The 22,028-nt window shown below is 42.0% G+C and overlaps 1 protein-coding gene across 1 annotated transcript in view; it reads left to right on the forward strand.

Annotated features, from left to right (window-relative positions):
• Nucleotides 1-17,289: 17,289 nt before the first annotated feature.
• SGMS2 (sphingomyelin synthase 2) overlaps nt 17,290-22,028 on the forward strand; it is an 87,239-nt gene continuing 82,500 nt past the window's right edge. The window contains exon 1 of the mRNA XM_036274628.1: nt 17,290-17,360. The gene's annotated coding sequence lies outside the window, so the exon portion shown is untranslated. The remainder of the gene's footprint in view (nt 17,361-22,028) is intronic.

Raw genomic sequence — 22,028 nt, forward strand, 5'->3', positions numbered from 1 at the left:
GGACTTGTTTCCATCAAAATCCTTCAACACTGCCACTGCCCCCAGGTACAGAGGCGTATACCCAACGGTAAGTTAAGTCAGCTTCTACTTCTCCACATGCTTTCCGTCTTCTAACAATGTCGACATTGCTTATCTGCAGCTGCCTCCTTTTCTGTTAGTTTTGACCTTGTGAGTTATCATCTCCTGTTACTCCTTTGTTCTTATTCGGTGAAGATATAGTAAAAGGCAGGCCCCCAATATGTCCTCAAGCATTTTGTCAAACCCCACCTCAGTTCGATCTCCCCAGATACTGATTTTACTAAGGCTGGCAAAGATCTCCATGGTTGCCAATTCACGGGAGGCGTTTCTGCTTCTTTCTAGGCATCTCTTGGTTTTCACCCGCATTATTGGTTCTAATTATCTGACTCCTTTGTTGGTTTCTCCATTGTACCTGATGTTCAAATGTTGGCATTTCCCAGGTCTTAACATGGAAACTTCTCTTTTCCAGTCATGCGTTTTCCTTGGTAATTTCATGTATTCGCATAGGTTTAACTACTATCCACTCGCAGATCAGTATTTCCAGACCTCATCTCTCTTCTGAGCTTCAGACTTATCTATTCAACCACCTTTTTGACATCTCTTAGACAGTGGCTAATTATTTTTAACTCACTCAACCAATATTTATTAGGTACTTACTCTGTGCCATGAGATATTCTAGGTTTTAGGGATATACTACTATCAAATATCTCTCTTTCCTGATGCTGATAGTCCTGTGAGAGAAGGCAAGAGATCAACAATTGGCTTTATACAAGAGTCGTAGTGTAATGGAAGGTTATGAAATAAAAGAGCTACAGAAGGAAGAGGAGGGGGAGGGGAGAGGGGGAGGTGGGGGAGGGGAGAGGGGGAGGTGGGGAGGGGAGAGGGGAGGAGGGGGAGGGGAGGGGGAGGTGGGGGAGGGGAGAGGGGAGGTGGGAGAGGGGAGAGGGGAGGTGGGAGAGGGGAGAGGGGAGGAGGGGGAGGGGAGAGGGGAAGGGAGAAAAGAAAGTGGAGTGCTGGGAGGGGAGAGCAGTGAAGATTTTAAGTACAAAGGTCACAGAGCCTCATTGAGATGCTGAAATTTAGGCCAAGGTTTGAAAGAGGTGAGGCCAGGATAACATCGAAGATATTTCTAGGAAGAGCATTCCAGGGAAAAAAAAACACCACAAAGGTCCCGAGGTGGGTGTGTCCCTGGTATGTTCAAGAGACAGCAGGGAGGCCAGTGCAGCTGGAACAGAATGAGCAAGGAGGCGGGTAGAAATAAGGTTATGACTCTGGCTTTTACTTGGAGTTAAATGTGGAGTCATTGGATGACTCTGAGTTACAATTTAGAAGGATGTTTTAGCTATTGCATAGCTAATAGATACTATAATGTATGGATAAAACAAGGGAGACTGGGTGGGACCCTAGTACAGGAATTTGAAACTTGAAATGTACAAAATCCTTTTTTTTTTTTTTATCCTCACCCAAGGACATATTTCCATTTTTTGTTCAGATAGAGTAAGAGGGAGAGAGAGGAAGAGAGAGAGAGAGAAACATCGACATGAAAGGGACACATCGAGTGGCTGCCACCAGCACGACCAGCCAGGGCTGGGGACAAACTGCAACCGAAGTACATGCCCTTAGCGGGATCCGAACCTGGGTCTCTCTGGACCGCAGGCCAATGCTCTAACCGCTGACCAAGCCGGCCAGGGCCAAAATCCACTTTTTAAATTTTCTCCCCTTAATCTATTCTTCCCCAAAGACTTCCCTATTTCAATAATTGGCTATACCCGGAAGCTAAGGTCAGACACTTATGAGTTTCTTTCTTTTCTATCATCTGCTTCTCCCTAAATCCACTAACAAATCCCATCCCTAACCTGTGAGCTTCTCCCCATCTCCAAACCATCATTTCTGGTCCACAACTGTTGCCTCTTGTCTCTAACAAAAGTCCGCAGCCAAATCAAATAAGCTTCTAGCACTTGTGACAATTATTGGGGTATCCTACACTGGAGCCACAAAACTATAGGAACATCTCTTCTGCTGATTGGGGAGTATCCCTCACTCATGTAGAGATTCTCCTCCTTCACATACCCTATCATTCTCCATCTATCCTCCAAAAAGTAAAATACTTTTCCATCCATTATTCAATTTTCTTCTATTTTGTAAAAACAAACAAACAAAAATGCTGAGATGATCTTTCAAAAACAATTCATTGTGGAAGAAACCAACAGAACAATATAGAAGTCAGAAGAAACAGCAATAAGATTTTCCATTTTGGGAAGGGAGGAAAACACAACTATGAAAGCATTCCTTTGCTTTTTTACCCTCTGCCACCCAAGATCTATTTGTACTCGACAAAGCCAAACTAAACTTTTTTGCCTTGTTTGGAATTGCAAGGATTTTTCCATTCTTTTTTCCCCCACACCACAGCAGTCCCCTTCCATGATAGCTGGTTTTCTTCAACTTCTCATCATGATCCCACTGGATTTCTCTCCCATTTTCTCTAGAGAATGTGATTTGAGTACATATTTCAGTGCCAGAAAGGAAATTTTAGTTGAATTTTTGTATCACTGATTACTACTCAGTGAAGTTGGAATGCTCCCAGATTTAAGAAAAAAAAAGATTCAAACATGTTTTCTTTTGGCAGGAACTACGCATCCATTCTTCTGTTGGGTATACTGTGGAAGAGTTCATGGAAGATGGTCTGAAGGACTAACAAATTGCCTTATTAAATGGTAATCTCAATTTGCTTTACTTCATTGACTGTTTTGTTTCTTTAACACTTTTGCAATTTTGGTCATACCAGGGAAGAAGAGTGGAGGGGTAGAGAGTGCAGCAGTTCTTGCCTGGCCAGAGGGGCTCAGTTGGTTGAGCATTGTCCTGTGCACCCAAAGGTTGCAGTCCAGTTGGGGTGCATTCTGAAGTCAACTGATTGCTATTTCTCTCTGGCATTAATCTCTCTCTCTCTCTCTCTCTCTCTCTCTCTCTCTCTCTCTCTCTCCGTTCCTCTCTCTGAGCATGTCCTTGGGTGAGGATTTATTTTAAAAAACAACAACAACAAGTACAGCAGTTCTGAAGCCAACTGCAGAGGTTGGAATCCCAGCCTAGCTACGTCTTAGCTTTGTGACCATAAGCAGGGTACTTAACCTTTATCTCTCAGTTTCTCCATCCTATTGATGTAAGATTGAGCTATGCCCAGCACATGCACATGCAGTGTAAGTGCTAGCTGCCTCTGAGGGCTAGGGATACCATTGTTGCTGGGTCTCAAATGATAGACAATGCACCATCTTGCCCCGTGGAGCTTTCTGGTTGTAGGACTTAAGCAAATGACTTAACATATGCCTTGGTTTAATTATTTGTAATCAAGTATCTCTCTCACAGGATCCTTGTGGGAATCACATGAGATATGGCAAGAAAAATGCTTAAATAGGGTGAATATTAAACACTCCACATGAGCCCTGGCCAGTTTGGCTCAGCGGTTAGAGCGTAGGCCTGCGGTCCAGAGAGACCCGGGTTCGGTTCCCGCTAAGGGCACGTACTTCGGTTGCAGTTTGGCCCCGGCCCTGGTTGGTCATGTGGGTGGCAGCCACTCGATGTGTCCCTTCACGTCGATGTTTCTCTCTCTCCCTCTCCTTCCTCTCTCTCCCTCCCACTCTATCTGTACAAAAAATGGAAAAATATCCTCGGGTGAGGAAAAAAAAAAAAAAAAAAACAACACTCCACATGAGATAATAAAGGACAGGAAGATAATAAAACAGCCTAAGGGATGTGCCAACTTATGCTTGGAGAAGTTTAGGGCACTGTAGGAGCGCCCACTAGGCTATCAAAATCAAGTCTTGTTAAATAAGGAGGAGCTAGCCAGAAAAAGGAAAAGGGGAAGAGAATTCCCAGGAGAGGATACAGAGAACTTTACTGGTTTAAACAAACTAGAAGTGTAATGTTGTGAAGAATGGGAGCTGAGAGTGGCAAAATTTAAATATGGAGCGGTAGGCAGAAACTAAGTTATAACCGATCTTTTCTGCTCTCCTAGCTCAGAGTTGTACTTTATTGGGAGAAATTGGAGAAACGGGAAGCCACGCAATGGGCTTAAGCAGAGGAATGATAAAACCAGACGGCATTTTAGAAAGAGCCCAATGGCTGAAGAATGTGAACTGGATGGAGGGGACCACGGCTGGAGGCAGCACTCCCTTCAGGAACCTGTGCCTGGTTCTGGTTCTAAATGAGGCTAGAAGGTGGTGAGCTGGACAGAATCGTGACAATATGATGGAGGGCCCTGATGGCCTTCCTCCATTCTGCTGCTGTGGTGAGCACTTCATGTGTTCACTTTGGAGTCTTCTGTCTTCTCATACAGATGCCAGTGTGACCATTTTTTGGGCTCATCTCCTCTCAGCTGCAGCAGCAAGGAGTGTTGTTTTTTGTGTTTTTTTTTTTTAATCTTCACCTGAGGATATTTTTCCATTTATCTTTGGATAGAGCAGGAGGTAGAGAGAGGGAGGAAGAGAGACATCAATGTGGGAGAGAGACATCGAGTGGTTGCCTCCCACACGACCCCAACCAAGGCCGGGGACAAACCGCAACCAAGGTACATGCCCTTGGCCAGAATCGAACCTGAGACTCTTTCATCTGCTGGCTGATGCTCTAACCACTGAGCAAAACTGGCCAGGGCAAGCAAGGAGTGTTATTGTCCTCCTGAAACTTCTCAAAACATCTTGCCACAGAGCTGGGGGAGAGTTCATCAGTGTTTGCCGGTTTGAGGGCTTACTGTCTCCCACAAGAGGAACAATTCTTAATCAAATATTGCTTGAGGCTTGGACCCTTTGTTTTCCATGCTGCCATCTGGAGCTGGCCCCAGAAATGTCGTGTAACCCAGTGCCTCTGAGATGACAAGGATGGCAGTTTCCATAGAAGGTTAATGTTTATCTCACTGGGAGAACAAAGACAAGTACTTCTTCATAAAATAAAGACATGAATTACAACTTCTTTACCACGTGGCCATACTCGATCCAACTACTCTTTGGGGAGGGCCTGGCTGCTGGACAGTGGGGAGGGTGTACATAAACTCTTACATGGAAGCCCAACCCACCCTAATCACCTAATTACAGTCAGAGTTCAGCATGACTCATAACCCAATATAGAGCTCGTGGGTCGTGATACAATAAATGAGCAATAAGTGTCTTATTCAAATAAAAAAAAAAGAAATGCCATTTTAGAGGTCATTGCCTTCTCTGTTTTTCTCCTAAACTCTTTCGGTGATTGGGGTGGAAGGAGTTTTATGGATTTTTCTATTGTCATTTTTTCCTCACTAGAAGTCCTGATCAGAATAGCCTCAAGCAAAATTGTAAGTAAACAAGGTGAATTTAGACAACATTTTCCACATTTCACTACTCTTTGCATTCCTAGCCTTCGACGCCTTCACGTGATACTCTCTTAAAAGCAGGAAAATGAATAAACTAATCCACAATAAGACTTTAGTTGTGGGCGTTTTAGGGTAAGGTGGACCCAGTCCCAGGGAAGCAAAGGTGATCTCAGAGGGCCCAAGGGATTTGCTGAAAAACATGAATTTAAGGTCATGAAAATAACAGGAAGTACATGTCAGAAATGGGTCAGTTGAGATCAATGTTCAACCTGAGAGCCATTAACAGCAAGTCTTCCTCCCTCTGGCCACGCCCTGTGCAACTTGAACGTTTAATTTCACAAACATTCCAACACCCTGACTTCAGATCTTTAACCGCCACTACCGTAACAAGCTTCAACCCATGGTACCTATGCAAAAATCCCTTGGCCAGAATTGAGTGAAATCATATCACTCAGAACTGTGCCTACTCCAAAATGATAAACTTATACATCTTTGTCTCGGAAAAGAATGGTCTCAAATCTACACTTCAAGTTTGCAGAGACTTCCGTCTCTACCCCCTAACCCAATCTCAGCCATTCCTAGAGTTAGGGCCTCTCTAATCTAACCTGAATTCCATTCCCTCATTCATTCAACTAAACTTACCAGGTTATGTTATGTATTGTTCTAGACCAGTTACTCTCATCCTTGGTTATATACACTGGAATTATTCAGAGACATTTAAGAAATATTGTGCCTGGGACCCACCCAGAAATTCCAGCTTAATTGGTTTTCAGTGTGGTTTAGGTGTCAGGAATTGCTGAAATTCTCCAGGTGATTCGAATCCACAGATAAGGTTAAGGATTACTGGTACAGCAATGAACAAGACAAATAAGGCAGAGCTCCTACTAGAACAAGTTCAAATTCTACCCGCCCCCCCTCTCGCCCCCCCCCCCCCCCCCCCGCTTATTACCAGCAGTTTGAATTCTCTTGCCAGAGGATACTTACTCTTCCAAGTCTTGGTTCTAGATGAAACCACCTAACTAACTACTGTCTGTACTCACGCACCCAAATGTCCTGTTACAGCTATATTTAACGTATAACTCTGCTGATTAGTTTCATTATAAATTTATGAGCATCATTCTTAGCTTGGCTCTCATCATTGGCAAAGTTTTACTTATCTTTTGCCAGCTTCCTTTATCATTTCTGATAGCAGATATTTCAAGTCTTTTTCTCTCTTAAAACTATCAAGATCCTGCCTCTCTCACTCTCAGCTGATAACAACCTCTTATTTGACAAAGAAATTAGTAGTCATAGTAGTGAACTCCCTCAGCACTCCCCTTTTCTTCCTTAATATTAAATATCTTTTCTCTCCTTTCTTGATAGCTTTAATTTCTCTTTATGGCTAGATCCTCCTCTACGCTCTATAAATGTGCTCCAGCATCTGCCTATTGAACCTGCTCAGAATTGTCTATTCTCTCTGTCCTTTCTTTCACTGACATGTATCTTAAAGGACTTCTCCATTTCCCCACTTAGTTCTCCTGAACTTGGATTTGACTTCCACTTCTCTCACTCTGCAGCTGTGCTTTCCAAACTTCTGCATGTCATGGCAACCAGAGGAAATCATTCGATTTATTTGGCACACTAAGGACAGCAATCAAGGTCGTTCTAACCCCTCCTGACATGTCAGGGACTTAAGAGGCTAATTCTTCGGCTCACCTGCCATTGTTTATGGCTCCCCAGCCTACCTTGGCATACCAAGCGGGAGGTTCTGCTCCACCAAAACTGCTCTGGCAAAGGACATCAGTGACCTCACTGACAAATGCAATGTTTGCTTCTCTGTCTTCATCCACTCTGTAGCCGAGTTTATTGATCATGGGGATTCTTTACTTAAAATGACCACAATTTGTTCAAGATAATGTGCAATTGGTGGCCAGGAAGTAGGTGGAGATAAGAAGGGAAGGCTACTTCCCTTTCACTGTCAGCTTGATGAAAGCCCAGATGTTTAAGAGAATTCTGCCATCAATTGGCAATGCTTGGGATCCAGGCTCAGATTACATGACCAGAGAAGGTCATTTGCTACAGGCAAAGGGCCCCAGAGTTTTAATTGACTAAGCAATTGGTAAATTTTGATACTTAAGAATCATTTTATGTATTAGTATACACAGTACAATGTTTTCATAAATTAATTCTAAATAGGATCCTAGGCATGGATTGTCTGCATTTTTCTGAGGAGAGGCCATTTAGAGAGTCTTTGCATTACAAACCTTAGGATGGTTTTTGTCCTGTGTGTGGTTTAACTTAGGGTTTTCTAGGGCAAACCTGCATAACGGCTTACCTTTCCTGCATGTTGGCTTCTCCTTTTCTCCTAGTTGGCCCTTACTACAAAGATAAGGTTTGGCCTGACAAAAGGGCATCTTTTCCCCACCAAAATAAGAGGGTATGAATGTTGAACACATGGCTACATTTACGCTGTGCAGTAGTTTGGAAGGGGTTTCAGGGAGTGACTGGTTAAGCTAAATTTTAAGGTCACTGGTCTCTTCAATTTGCCCAATGATCATTACTTCCAACTGGGCTGTAGATGCTGGAGTTTACTGCCTTAGAAACACCTTATCATCAACCCACCTGTAACATATTTCCAAAACTCTATAAGGAGTCGAAGGGGTTATTCTCCATTTGCGATTCCAGATCCATTCTGACCTTCCTCAGCCCCGTTCCTTAGCCCTGGACACTGAATCTTTCCCTACGATGCCAACTGGGCTTCCTTCACCCATCAACTTTGAGTTAGGGTCAGTTATCGGCAGGAAATCTGAGGGCAGGAGGAGAGAGGTCAGGATCATTGTTCCTCTCACTCTTTCCCCTCTTGCTAAATTCCTCCACCAAAGACCACAGCTCCTTTCTGCCAGCCCCTTTTCCATAGTGCTAGTTCCTATCTGGCCTGGGAAACATCTCTCCCCCTTCCCTCTTCAGGCCTAGAGGTGGAGATGACTTATCCAGTGTCCCCGGGTGCTTCATCGTGTGTGTGTGTGTGTGGGGGGGGGGGGGTTATCTGATGGTTGCCTCATCATTGTATGCTGTTCACCATTTTTGTTGCATCTTTGTACTAGCCTCTCCAACAAGATCTTTATATACAGTCTCTCCGAGGGAGCACTTTCGAGTTGCTAGATGGGATGCTGCTCAATTCGTGAGTCACTTTAAAGTCAATTAGATCTTAAAAAACAACAACAACAACAACAAAAAACACACACAGAACTCTGAGTATGCCATCTTCTTCCTGCTACGACCTCATCTATATGAGTAAATGTATAGCCATATGCTATGGTTCAGCATTTCGGTAAATATAATTAGTATTATTATTCTGTTTTTCTCTTAACCTTCTCTATTTATTTAGTTATCTACAACTTAAATTATATAGCATGTTTCAAAGGGTTATCCTAGAGATGAAAGGGCAGTGGAAAGAAGCTAGCCTGTTGACACTGGTAGACACAATTAAAGTGGCTTCTAAGCAGATTATCATGTTGTCCATTAGTTGGGTTGAAAACCTTTGAAAACAAATGTAAAATAAGCACATTGAATTTTAAGTTAATTCCAGGTGAAGTATGATGACATTATGAGAATATAATTGTAATGTGTTTATTTTCTTTTCCCAGCTGTACTGAGAGCACTTTGAGACCAGGGATATTTGCTACATCTTTGTCTCTCATAAAATTCAGCACAAGGTAGGTAGTATTTGAGAAAGTTTATGGGATAGATAGGCTCAAAATGGGTGAAAAGTACAATTAATCAAATGTATTTATTAAGTAGCAACAGGTTGCTAAGTGGTAAAACCTAGAATACAGAAAATAAAAATAAGATAATATTTTTCCTTCAACTTTAACTAGAAGAAAAAGTAAATACAAGCTATGAAACCAAACCAGCAAAAGAGAGGGTTAAAAGGACAAGGTTAATTTATGAGAACTGGATAAAAAAGGTTCAGGGCAAGAGAATAAATAATGCCAGGTCAGATGTATGTGTGGTGTGGGGTGTGGGGTAATATCAAGAAGTTAAGTAGAAAACAGATTTTAAAAGCACAAGAGAAAATAAGAAATATTTTCAAAAATTATTATAGGCAAGCACCTTCTTCTGAATCTTAAGGCATTTGATGTTAAATACTGAATGCAGACTTGAGAGTCACTGAAATTTAGTTAAGAGAAAGTTGTAAAGATATGAATGAGTTGATAATATATGAAAGCACTCTGGATTCTTTTCAGTAACAACATTAATTTAAAAGCAATGAGTTATTTCATGTTGAACTTGTAGATTGAATATGTAATGTATACTTTAATGGCCACTGTCTGAAAACACACGTAAGATTAGAAGGGTTAAAGAAACTGAGCAAAGATTTTCATCTCCTACTACTCATCTTCTATGTCTTCATCCATGACTATATTTAACTACTAGGACTCTGTAAAGATGAATGATACAGTATTTATTACATGTTTGATGTCATTGACCGGATACTTTCATATAGAAAGCACAACATTGTACAATTATTACCTTCCCTGAATTATAGAGAAGGCTTAGATCAACAGGCAGACTTTGTACCTTTCTCGTTAGACATTTCAGTTTGAACTAACGGCTGAAAAGTCAGGGCTCCATAAAATTAGCATGTCCTCCTACAATATCATCCTTCTTTACATTTTTTTTTTTTTTATCCTCATCCGAGGACATTTTTCCATTTTCTACTCAGATAGAGCGGGAAGGAGAGAGAGGAAGAGAGAGAAACATTGATGTGAAAGGGACACATCAAGTGGCCGCCACCCACACGACCCAACCAGGGCCAGGGACAAACTGCAGCCAAGGTACATGCCCTTAGCGGGACCCGAACCCGGGTCTCTGTGGACCACAGGCCGACGCTCTAACCGCTGAGCCAAACCGGCCAGGGCCTTCTTTACATTTTAAATTAGGAAAAAAAATAATCTATTTTAGTTTGCAATTTAAGCCTCATTCCTTTTAAGAAGGGCCAGTTTGAGCAAGGTGATATTATCATCTACAGTGCCCTAGAATACTGTGTGGAGGAGGGTGTGTGTGTGTGTGTGTGTGTGTGTGTGTGTGTGCGCACATTTGAATTAAAATAGAACCAGGGAAACAATGTGACAGGAAGCCGATGAAGAAAGTGAGCATGGCCTGGGAGACTAGCAGGCTGTCCAGATGTGTCCTACAGGGAGTCCTACAGGTAGAGAATCATTGGCTTTTCCAAATTCTTCTCAACATAAGAATCATCTCAGCCATTTACTTTATCTGGAAATCCTCCCCTAAAGATTCATGTGAGCCTCACATGATGATGATTCTTATGAAGCTGGCAAGCATGCAATGTTGCTCCAGGCTACCCTATCCAGAATGAAATCATTGTCATCACGTAGGTCTCCTTTTTGCTGCTGCTGGATTTTCCAGGTTGCCTGTTCCCACTACCCTGCAGGAGCCTCTCAGAACTCGATCTGCCATTTCTCATGTGGGCCCAACACTTAACCCTTTATGGTGGAAGTGAGAGTCATACAGTAAAAACAAAGCAATGTCCATGTTAGCCAGTCAAGCATATACACAGAGCCCAAGGGGTTAAACCAGCCCTTACTTCTGGTTCGGGCACCATATTTCCAACCAGATTCCCCCCTGAAGGATGGATACTTGGTACTGTTCTTTCTCGCCCAGCTCCTTTCTACTCCTGCTCTGCCACAGCTGTATACTGTCCTAACAGACCATGGCTTCCTCTCCTGATCAGGAGAGGTTAGTATTCCTGGATCCTGAGGAAGGAAAAGGGAAGGAGCAGAGGTTCTCATAGTTGTTTAGCTTCTGAATGAAACAGCTAATATCAAATGAGACCATTTCCACTAAGATTTATCTCCTCTTGGGATATCTCCTGAACTTTATTATACTATAAAAGTGTGTCTCCACTCCAGCCTTAAACAAGACCACTTTCTACTACCCCAGCTTTAGGAAAGGGTCATGCTGTCAGCTCCAGAAAAGGAAGAGGATAGGGTTAGGAAGAAAACCTCCCCAACCCATTCACATGTCTATTCCATTTCCATACACTTATTTCCATTATACTCTGTGAATTATTTCTCCTGATCTCTCCGACCCTACCCATCGCTTCCTAACCCTTCTCAGGTATCCTCTGAAATCCCTACTTTGTGGTCACAAGGTAAAGTCTGTGTCCCTTTGATTTCTGGAGATACTTTTGAGTTGAGGTTATGCCAGGTTTTAGTGACAGGCCCCACTCCTTTGAGACATTGACGTCTTCTGTACCATAATTGTTTGGCACCTGATTTACAGTCTACTTCTGGTCTGGCCATCACCCTGAGTAACTTCAGCATCCATGAGAATTACTCGTCTAATGCTCTGAACTCTGAAATGACCTTTGTCTCTTCTCCTTTCGTCCACCTCACTCGTCGACCCACAGCCACCTTCCCAGGCTCTGCCGCTGGCCCATCCCGCAAAGAGAAACAGTTCAGCGGTCTCCCTGCCTGGTCTCTTATGCTTCCAAAGTCTCCCGTCCATTATCCATGGTTCACATCTCCAGATCTCTAGGCCATTGATCTTTTTACTTTCTTTTATCCATTGGCTCCCTCCTCTCTTTGCTTCTCTCCCTGATCATCTTAGATTCCCAAGTCCATTGTTTTTTGACACTATCCCACACTCCCTCCCTCCCTTCCCTATGTATCCCATCCCCAGATCCATTTTCTGTGCGACTCCCAAGTAGCCAAGTACTGCTTGAGAAAGACACTCTAGGTGCCACTGTGGCCCAGAGTTTCATTCACTCTTCAATGCCATCTGTCAGATTAACGAAACTTTCTAGTCAGTTCATGTTCTTACTCTTCAGGTGGCTACTTCAGTTTACGTTCTTTCTAAAGCCTCCCACCTATTCCACTTTTTTATTCTCTTTTTTTTTTTTATCCTCACCTGAGGACATTTTTTGATATTTTGTTCAGATAGAGTGGGAGGGAGAGAGAGAGAGAGAGAAACATCGACGTGAAAGGGACACATCGAGTGGCTGCCACCCACATGACCCAACCAGGGCCGGGGACAAACTGCAACCGAGGTACGTGCCCTTAGCGGGAACCGAACCCGGGTCTCTCTGGACCGCAGGCTGACACTCTAACGGCTGAGCCAAACCGGCCAAGGCCACTTTTTTATTCTCAGTTGATGATGTCCCCTTGGGGTCAGCAGAATGGGCCCCCAAAGATGTCCATACCCTAACCCCTAGAAACTGTATGTTACATTACAAAAGGACGTTGCAGATATAATTAAGATTGTGGACCTTAATCTAGAAAGAGCGGACTGGAATACCCAGGTGGGCCCGATTTAATCACATGAGCCATTAAAAACAGAACTTTCTTCAGCTGAGGCAGAGATGGGGCAGAGGAGGTCTGACAGACTCTGTGTGAGAAGGGTTCAGCACAGTTTGTTGCTGGCTCTGGGACAGATGCCTCTAGCTGCTAAGGTGGCTCACAGCTGACAGTCCCTACCTAGGCATTCCCTATGTGGCTTAGGGAAAGGCACCACCATCCATCCAAGTGCTGAAGTAAACAAACAAAAAAAGTAGGAATTATTTGGCTCCATTCCCATATCTAATTGATCTGTAAATTCTGTCCATGATACTTGAAATCCACTCTGCTTTCTACATTCCCATCACCACTCTCCTAACCTGGACACTGCTGCTTTACACCTGTGCTGCTGCAAAGCTACCTCCTGCTCTCCCTACACCTTCCTCCTGCTCCAATCCAGAAGTATGGACAATCACACTAATGAAATGTGGCACATAGTACCTTTCACTTACTTTCCTGAATACACTTTAATGTAATTAGAACATCTGTATATACGTAGTATAGTAGTATTAACAATAAAACAGATAGTCCAAGAGTTTTCATTAATAAAAAATGTAAAAATATTATACTAAACTGCTCCCAAATTAATAGTTGGACTATTAGATTTGAAATTATGTTCAATATATACACAGTTGCCCAAGCACATACATTTTTTGGCACATCATGCTGCCGCTAATATAATTATGAGCAAAGAGTACATGATATAGTGCTAAGTTAAAAAAAAATCAGAAGCCCTGGCCAGGTAGCTCAGTTGATTAGAACATCATCCCAACATGCCACGGTTGTGGGTTCAATCCCTGGTCAGGGCACATGCAGGAAGTGACCAATGAATGCATAAATAAGTGGAACAACAAATTGATGTTTCTCTCTCTCCCCCACTCCTTCCTGTCTCTCTCTAAAAATCAATAAAAACATTTTTTTAAACATCAGAATAAGAATCATGTATGATGTTAAAATTATCTTAAACAATAGAAATCTAAAGAATGCATATCAAACAATAAAATGTTAGTCGTTCTATTTATTTTTTTATTTTCCATTTGCTCTATAATATGGCAATATTACCTTATATTTTGATAAATAATAACTTTTAAAACCAAAAAAAATGAGATTACTGTTACATCAGCGTAGATGATACAATTTAAGGAATGATCATCAAAAATATGAACTTTGGGGCCAGAAAGTCTTGGTTTGATGCCTCGATGATGGCACTTACTTGAGTGTGATCTCGGGAAAATGGCACTTACTTGAGTGTGATCTCAGAAAAATGGCAGTCTCTTATCTTTGGTTATCTCATATGTAGAGGAGGACATTATGAATACCTAACCCCAGAAAGTTGCTGAAAGGATTAAATGAGATAATATAGGGAAATCAATTTGCATAGTCCCTGGCATACAGGAAGTACTCAATAAAAAAATGGTATAAATTTGCTCTTTGGATGGGCCAGGCACAGGGTGAATATCTGAAACCCCAAATTCACAAGGTGAGCTGCTTTAATCTATAGTTGTTCTGGGTGTTATTGTCTCTCCAACTAGACAGTAAGCTCCCTTATGTCATAATTCATTGTTTTACTGCCTTCTAAGTTCCAATATTGCTTGAGTTGTTTTTAATTACAAAAGCAATGCACACTCATTGAAAAATAGTCAAGAAATACAGGTTTCCCCCTCACACTCTCCCTTCTATATTTCATGGCAAGAGGTAATATATAGTTTGGTAATGGATTTTGCACAGGAGTGTGGTATTTGTGTCACAAAAAATGGTGTGTGTGTACATGTGCACATGTATGTTCTCTCTACTTATATTTTTCACTTAACAAGGACAATTTTCTAAGAGTCTATGGAATTATGTTTTTTTTTTTTTTTAATTGCCTACATAGAATCCCATAACATGGAGTTACTTCACCATTGGTTTATTCTTTAAGGCTTGTTCATTTGTTTATTTCACTCACTTAGTAATTACATGCCAGGTACCATGCTGGACCCTGGGGAAATTATAAATAATGTTAAAATAAAATCCATATACAATTTTTTTAAAAAAGCAAACTTTCTCATTGCTGAGACATATGTTTAGAAGATGCCCATAGCGATTCTTAAACAATGTGGGCACAAAATGGGAACTCAGTAAACATCTGTAGGTTGAGTAAATGACTTAAGTACATCCAGAGTAGGAGTTATTATAAAAGGAGATAGAGACAACAGATATATATGTTTTACTAAGTTAGCATGTTTTAATCAAACCCATGAAGATCTGTAAAACTTGATTTACTGTATGCAATGGTTTAGGTGGGAAAATGACAAGAACATACCTGTCAACCCTTTCTCTCCCTTAGAGCATTCAGCACTATTATTTCCGGGAGGTGACTAATCAGGGACTTAGTAAACATTGATGCATTGTAAGAACAAAAAGGTAAAGTTAAAAAGAAAAGAAAAGAAAGAAATCACCCCTCTCTGCAATGGACAAGTCACTATTTCTCGCAACAGAAATTAAGATGAGTAATTTGCTTTCTTGTATGTTGACAATGAGTAGAACGGAAAAAACTTCACGCAACTCAATCACAATTATAGCCTTATGTTTATTGGAGGATATTTAAGTGGTATAATAAAATGACCTAATTATTTATTTCACAGTATTTAAACTGAGGCCCAACAGTAACCACAAATTCAAAATTACCCAATAAAGCCCCCAAACAAACAGAAACTTGCCTAGAGAGAGCTGCAGGATTTGTATCATGCAGTAATGCAGGCAGGATGGCAGGTTCTGTTTTGATCTTTTTTACTTCATCCATGTACTAAGGCCCAAAAGCCCATAACATAATTTTTTAAGATCTGTAGAAAATCTTATTTACACATATTTCCATAATGTTCAAATACGTGGGCCATAAAGTAGGACATGTGGGATATTCACCCAAATTTTCTTGTGGCTGCACATTTGAATCAAGCTCCTCCATACAAACAGACAGAACACCCAAGCTTCTGATTAGATCTGTGATTGTAAGAACTGTTGGTTTGAATTTCCATTTATTTTGACTGCATCCTAACAAACCAATCCATTTGCTGTTGCCTTCTGGGCAAAATGCCTGAGCTTTGTAAAATTAAAAATGAACTCCTATTGAAAAGAAAAAATAGACCAAAGGAAAATAAATATCAATTGTTGGTGTTCTCTACTGAGTGTATTTTCACAACAACGATGTGGAACCTTTGGTTAATTTCACCAGTATTTTCATTTGGAGGAGACTTCTCTAGTAACAGCTCACAGTTGTCTGTTTTGGGACTGCCCTGTTTTTTTTCTGCTACCATTATGTTTAATTACCATAGACAAATGATTGTTTACCCACACTATTTCTGCACTAGGCACCCAGTGTAAATCCTAAACATAATTACCCTGTCCCCAGGTAGAAATTAACAGAAAACATTTCTGTCAATTAAATTCAATAAAGATTTGGCTAAATTCCCTCTGATTCATCCTAGTTATAATTTCCGAGGCTGCCATCCTTTATTTTGAAAACTGCCCAGCAGGTGTACAAATAGCAACACCAAGAAATGTAGAGCCTTGACCATTTTTAAGAAGGCAACACCCCTTCCGAAGACAGAGTCGCAGAGCTCATCAAGGAAACCACACATGACTGCCTTGTGCCTCAAAAGCTGCCGGGCAAGTGCAGCGTTGTGGAGCAAAGAGACTTTCACTGTTTATTTTGGTTACCGTTTCTTATCCTTAACGAGAAGTGAATCAATGAACAGAACAAATGGCACGGCGGTTAGTCACTGAAGGGAAAGTATTATTAACCACATTAACTTGGAGTACCCTTCCAGCTCGCACCTGGAGTAGCCACTGTGCGAACTGATGACTAACCCTGCCAGGCAACACTGCGAGGTGGGGACACCCACCTAGGCCCCGGCAACACCCTTTGAATAACCGCTGCTGCCCCGAGCCCACTCACTTCGCAGTCGGGAAGCAGCGCCTGAATCAGGCGAGGTGCAGGGGCGGGGGAAGCCCCTCCCAGCCCCACCCTTGAAAGTTACTGGGAGTGACACCTAAACAAACAACTTTCCCAGATTGATCGCAGTCACTGGTCAGGGAGGTCCGCCGGGCGCTCAGCCTCCCCGGGAGCCAATGGGCTCTCCCAGCCAAGCCCCTCCTTCCCTGCACCTTTAATAGCTGGGAAAGGGGAGAGGCGGCGGGTTTTCTTCCTAAGAAGTCGCAGGGGTTTGTGGAGCTCCGCTGTGCTCCGCTGTGCGCGGGGACAGCCACGGCGGCGGGGGCGAGCGCTGTCACCAGTGGCCGGGCGGTGAGTCACTGTTTGGAAATGGAGTGGGCGGGCGTGGGTGTGAGAGAATGAATGATGTCAGGAGCGCGCGAGGCGGCGGGCGGGCGGGAGAGCGGGCCGGCCGCGGTAAACACCCAGCGCCGTGCGGCGGCGAGTGGGGCGGGGATACCCCGCCCGCGGCGCGCACGGAGCCGCCCGGCCCGGCTGTTGCTGCAGCGCCGCCGAGAGCGGCCTCTGGGGCGGCGGCCGTGGGAGGCACCCCGAGAGCGGCTTGCCTCGCGGGGCCGCGGCGCGAGAGGGCGAGACCCGGAGCAAACTTTCTAGCGGCTTCGGCCGGGGGTGGTGGCTGCGGCAGGGCTCTGTCCGCTAGCAGGTCGCCCGCGCCGCTCGTGCCTTCGGCGGGGAGCAGGTAAGGAGCGCCGGGCCGGCGGGCTGGGGAGGAGGATGGGAGGCAGCCGCGTCCTGCGAAGCTCGGGGAGGGGAAGGTGCGCTACCGGCAGGGACGTGGCGCTAACTCGGCCCCACGCACCGAGTCCGGGGCATCCCTCCTTGATTTTGCCAGATGGAGGATGGACGTGTGGCTTAAGTCTCTTTGCTTTGGGCATTCAGCTCATTCATTTGCAACCATGTCGGGTAACTCGGTCCTGGCGTTGAAGGGACACTTTGAACCATAGGTTGCCCGGGGCCACTCCGGAGGTCAAGGCTGAATTCAGGCGGCGGAGGAGGGACTGAGTCTTTTTCTTTTTGAGAGGCACTTGCTGATGATGTGTGAACAGTAATAATCCAGCTCTGGGCAGCCCACACTGAAGCCTTTCAACGTTTGGCCGTCCCCTTAGGGAAAGACTTGGTTTCTCAGTGCACATAGGAGCCTGCCTATCTTTCTGAGATATGAATGCTTGTTAATAACCCGCAACTACGTCTTGAAACAACTCCCTGTAATCTTTCATTCATCGATCTTTGTCAGTCTTCTATTTCATCTTGCCTGCTCTGATATGACCTTAAAATCATTTTGATATGTATTTTAAATTTTCGAAGCGATCTGTTCAGTCTCTCTAGGTCAGGTGTGAATTTTGAATTTAAACTTAACTTTTCAAATCTTTGGCTCACCCCTCCTCCCATCTGTTAATGGGCAGGTTCTCAGTTACATTAAATACTCTGATTTCGTAAAATGGGACTCTAACGACTTCAGAAATATGAGGATTAGAGTGCAAAAGAGCTATAATGTCTGGCACAAAGCAGACCCCAGGAAATTGCAACTGTTTATATATAAATAATAGGGTGTTCCGGCTGGCTCAGGTAATAACCAATTAATTTCTACAAATTTTTCTACTTATAAAATTTTTCTACTGAGGTTTTGCATGTGAAATCCTTTAGCAAGGTCCTTGGAATGAGATGTGATGGCTTCATTCCAAGTATGTATACCAGGAAGGTAAACATTTCAGTGTGTATACCTGAAAGGTATTCGGTTCTCACCTCATGTTGAGGGAATTGCTATTCAGTGTTTTTTAAAAAGTCAGAGCAGTGGCTGAAAGTGAAAACCCGCAATTTAGAGGAAGACTGAATGTGTGGAAAACTGTTTAACTTTATCCTTAACTTTTTTTTTTAAATAAGCTGTGCAAAATTTCCTTTTTGTTACCCTTCCCTTGGTTTGATGATAGTCTTACTTCACAGTAGTCTTCTGGTGGAAGTGTTTTTTTATGAGTTAATATTTAATTTGGTTGACATATGAACCTGGAGGGAAACACTTGGACACCTTTGTATTGCTACCTCCTGTCCTCAGTTTCTCTTTCCCTGAATCTCATAAAAGCCCTAGGAAATATTTGGAAGAAACAGAAGCATTTGTTCAGGTGTTACTGAAAACATTTGTTCTTCCCATATCTACAACAGAGTTTAGGGTCAAAGGTCATGGGTGTTTTTCCACAGGGCCCTTGTAGAGCGGTCTGGAGCAGTGGCATCAGAAGACCGGAGGCTGTCTGGGTGGTAACTTACTAGATGAGTTACTTTGAGCCAGTTACTTAAACTCTCTGCAATTCTTGTGGGACTTGAAAAATAATATATAGGGAAAAAAATGGAAATAATCATATATCTATTAAAATAGACAATGGAATACAAGTAAGAACTTTTCTTTTTAAAGAAGTGATACTTTGAAGTGAGATGTTTTCTTTCTTTTCTTTTTTTAAGGAACAATTACTAAGAATTCTAGACAGTTTCAGACTAAAGGTAGCCTGTCTACCTTTATCCACTTCTCTTACGGAGGATTTGAAGCTTCTATCCTGAACTACTGCTGTCAGACATTTATTCAGTTCATTCAGTTGGTGAACATTTAGTGAGCAACTACTATTCCAGTCACTATGCTAGGTGCTATCGATGCTAAGATGAAGGAAACACTTACTGCCCTTGAGGTTTACAGCACACTAGAGAGAAACTTTAGGCTTTGATTATGGAAAGGAAAAGAAAGTGTCAAAAAGGTGGAGCAGGGCTGGGAGTTGGGAGGAAATGAGAGGTGATTAGGCTCTCTTAGGCTTTCTGATAATGCAAGTTCCGGTGGCATTCTACTGGGTCTGGAGTTGGGCTCTTAAATTGTTATGAGGCTGAACAATGGAAGTATGCTTTGTTTTACCCAATATATTATAAACAAGTTTAGCCCCTCAGTTAAATAATTTTAAAAATTCTAGGGCAAACTTGTTTAAATGAATCTGAAGCTCAACCAAGATTCCTTTATTGTGAGCAAAGCACTATGGGAAATTTTTAGAAGACTAATCACTGTGTGTAAATTTACACTGTGTGTAAATCTTCCAATTTATTAATAGTTTCCTATATTATAAGTAGTATGATACTTATAGAAGTTTAAAAGTACAGGTTAAACAAATCAGCCACCACTCAAAAAATCACTTACCGCTATATCCTCAAATTCTTTTTTACCCAATGAACATATACACAAAGACTTAGCATGTATTGAGTTTGCTGCTAGTAGGCATGTGCCTGTTGCTTGATATACAGAATCTCCTGTAATCCTCACTCTTACCCTATGAGGCAGGCACTATGATTATCTCCTTTTCATTGAGGAGAAAACTGATTTAGAGAAATTAAGTAACTTTCCCGAAGCTGTACAGCTACAAAGTTATTCTCTACATACTATTTTGTAACTTACTTTTTTCCCACCAAAATACGGACATCTTTATATCACTAGAATACTCATACAGCATCATTTGTAGTTTTCTGTTATATGTCTGCATCTCGATTTAACCAATCCCCTATTGTTAGACAGTTTGTTTCCAGTATTCATTATTTTATTTAAAATGTTTGAAATTGATTTTTAAAGAGAAAGAGAGAAACAAACATCGATTTGTTGTTCCACTTATTTATGCATTCATTGGTTGATTCTTGTATGTACCCTGACCTGGGTTCAACCAGCAACCTTGACACATCAGGACGACACTCTAACCAACTGAGCTACTTGACCAGAGAAATGTTCACTATTTTAAGCAACTTTGCATTAACTAGCCTTCTAGTTATATCTCTGGGTACATCCATAATTATTTTAGTAATTTTGCATTTTAAAAAGGGAAGTGTAATGTTTCATTTAGCTGCCCTTTTTAAAACCATTTTCAGAATTTGAAAACTTTCTTCTTTCTCTTTAAAATTTAAGAGTTTTAATTTCTGTGTACCTTTAGTGTTTCTCATAAGATTTCAGCAATAGGATCAACATTCTCCGTGGAGCTGCACAATAGGTCAGTAACTCATTACACAAGGGATTTATCTGATGAAAATGGAACACACAGGCTTTCTTAAAGAACTATTTGTGTTTGTATTATTATTAGCCCTGTGGAGCAGTGCTAATTGTGGAAAGCAGCTCTCTAAAATAAATTCTACTTCTTCAGTTTGCTTCCTTAGGTACCCAGTAAGATAGACAAGTTAAAATTTTCAGATATTGTTCCCTCGCTGGTTTGGTTCAGCGATTAGAGCATTGGCCCGTGGACCAGAGAGTCCCGAGTTCAGTTCCCGCTAAGGGCATGTACCGTGGTTGCAGTTTGTCCCCGGCCCCGGTTGAGGTTGTGTGGGTGGCAACCAGTCAGTATGTCTCTCTCATATCGATGTTTCTCTGTCTCTCTTCTTCCCTCTCTCCCTCCCGCTCTATCTGAAGATAAATGCAAAAATGTCCTCAGGTGAGGATAAAAAAAATTTTTTTTTTCAGATATTGCATAGAGCAGATTTATCACTAGGTATGAAATAAGCTCCATAGCTTTTAAATAGGTCATCTTAAAAACAATACTTACACATTTGTGGTTTGACCTCTTGAAAAGTATATCATTAGTTCTTACTAATTTTGGGTTGGTTAAATGAAAGTGCAAGAAATTTCTTATTTTTTTTTATTAATTTATTTTTGTTACGGATGTTTCTCCTTTTCCCCCCATTGACACCCTCCTCCCCACCCCATCCCCAGCTTTGTTGTCTATGTCCATTGGTTACGCATACATGCATGTAAGTTCTGTGGTTTATCTCTTCCCTCCCCCCTCCCCCTTCTGAGTTTTGTCAGTTTGTACACTACTTCTATGTCTCTGGGTCTATTTTGTTCATCAGTTTGTTTTGTTCATTATATTCCACAAATAAGTGAGATCATGTGATATTTGTCTTTCTCTGCTTGGCTTGTTTTGCTTAGGATACTTTCCAGGTCCCTCCATGTCATCTCAAAGGATAAGAGATCTTTCTTTCTTACAGCTGCATAGTACTCCATTGTGTACATGTACCACAACTTTTTATTCACTCATCTACTGATGGACACTTGGGCTATTTCCAGATATTAGCTATTGTAAATAGTGCTGCTATGAACATAGGGGTGCATATATTCTCTCTGATTGGTGTTTCAGGCTTCTTAGGGTATATTCCTAGAAGTGGGGCAAGAAATTTCTATTAGCTAATTTTCATTATAGATATAAAGCATATCTTCATTTAAACATTCTCAAGTTTTACTATAGTATCATACCTTCTTTGCTACCCAAAGTCAAATTTTTAATTTTGCTTTGGGTTTATTTTTCCATTTCCAATGCTTGTTACTTTATTCTGATGGTTTCAATAA

Source organism: Molossus molossus, unplaced genomic scaffold, assembly GCF_014108415.1.
Source record: "Molossus molossus isolate mMolMol1 unplaced genomic scaffold, mMolMol1.p scaffold_m16_p_1, whole genome shotgun sequence".
Lineage (NCBI taxonomy): Eukaryota > Metazoa > Chordata > Mammalia > Chiroptera > Molossidae > Molossus > Molossus molossus.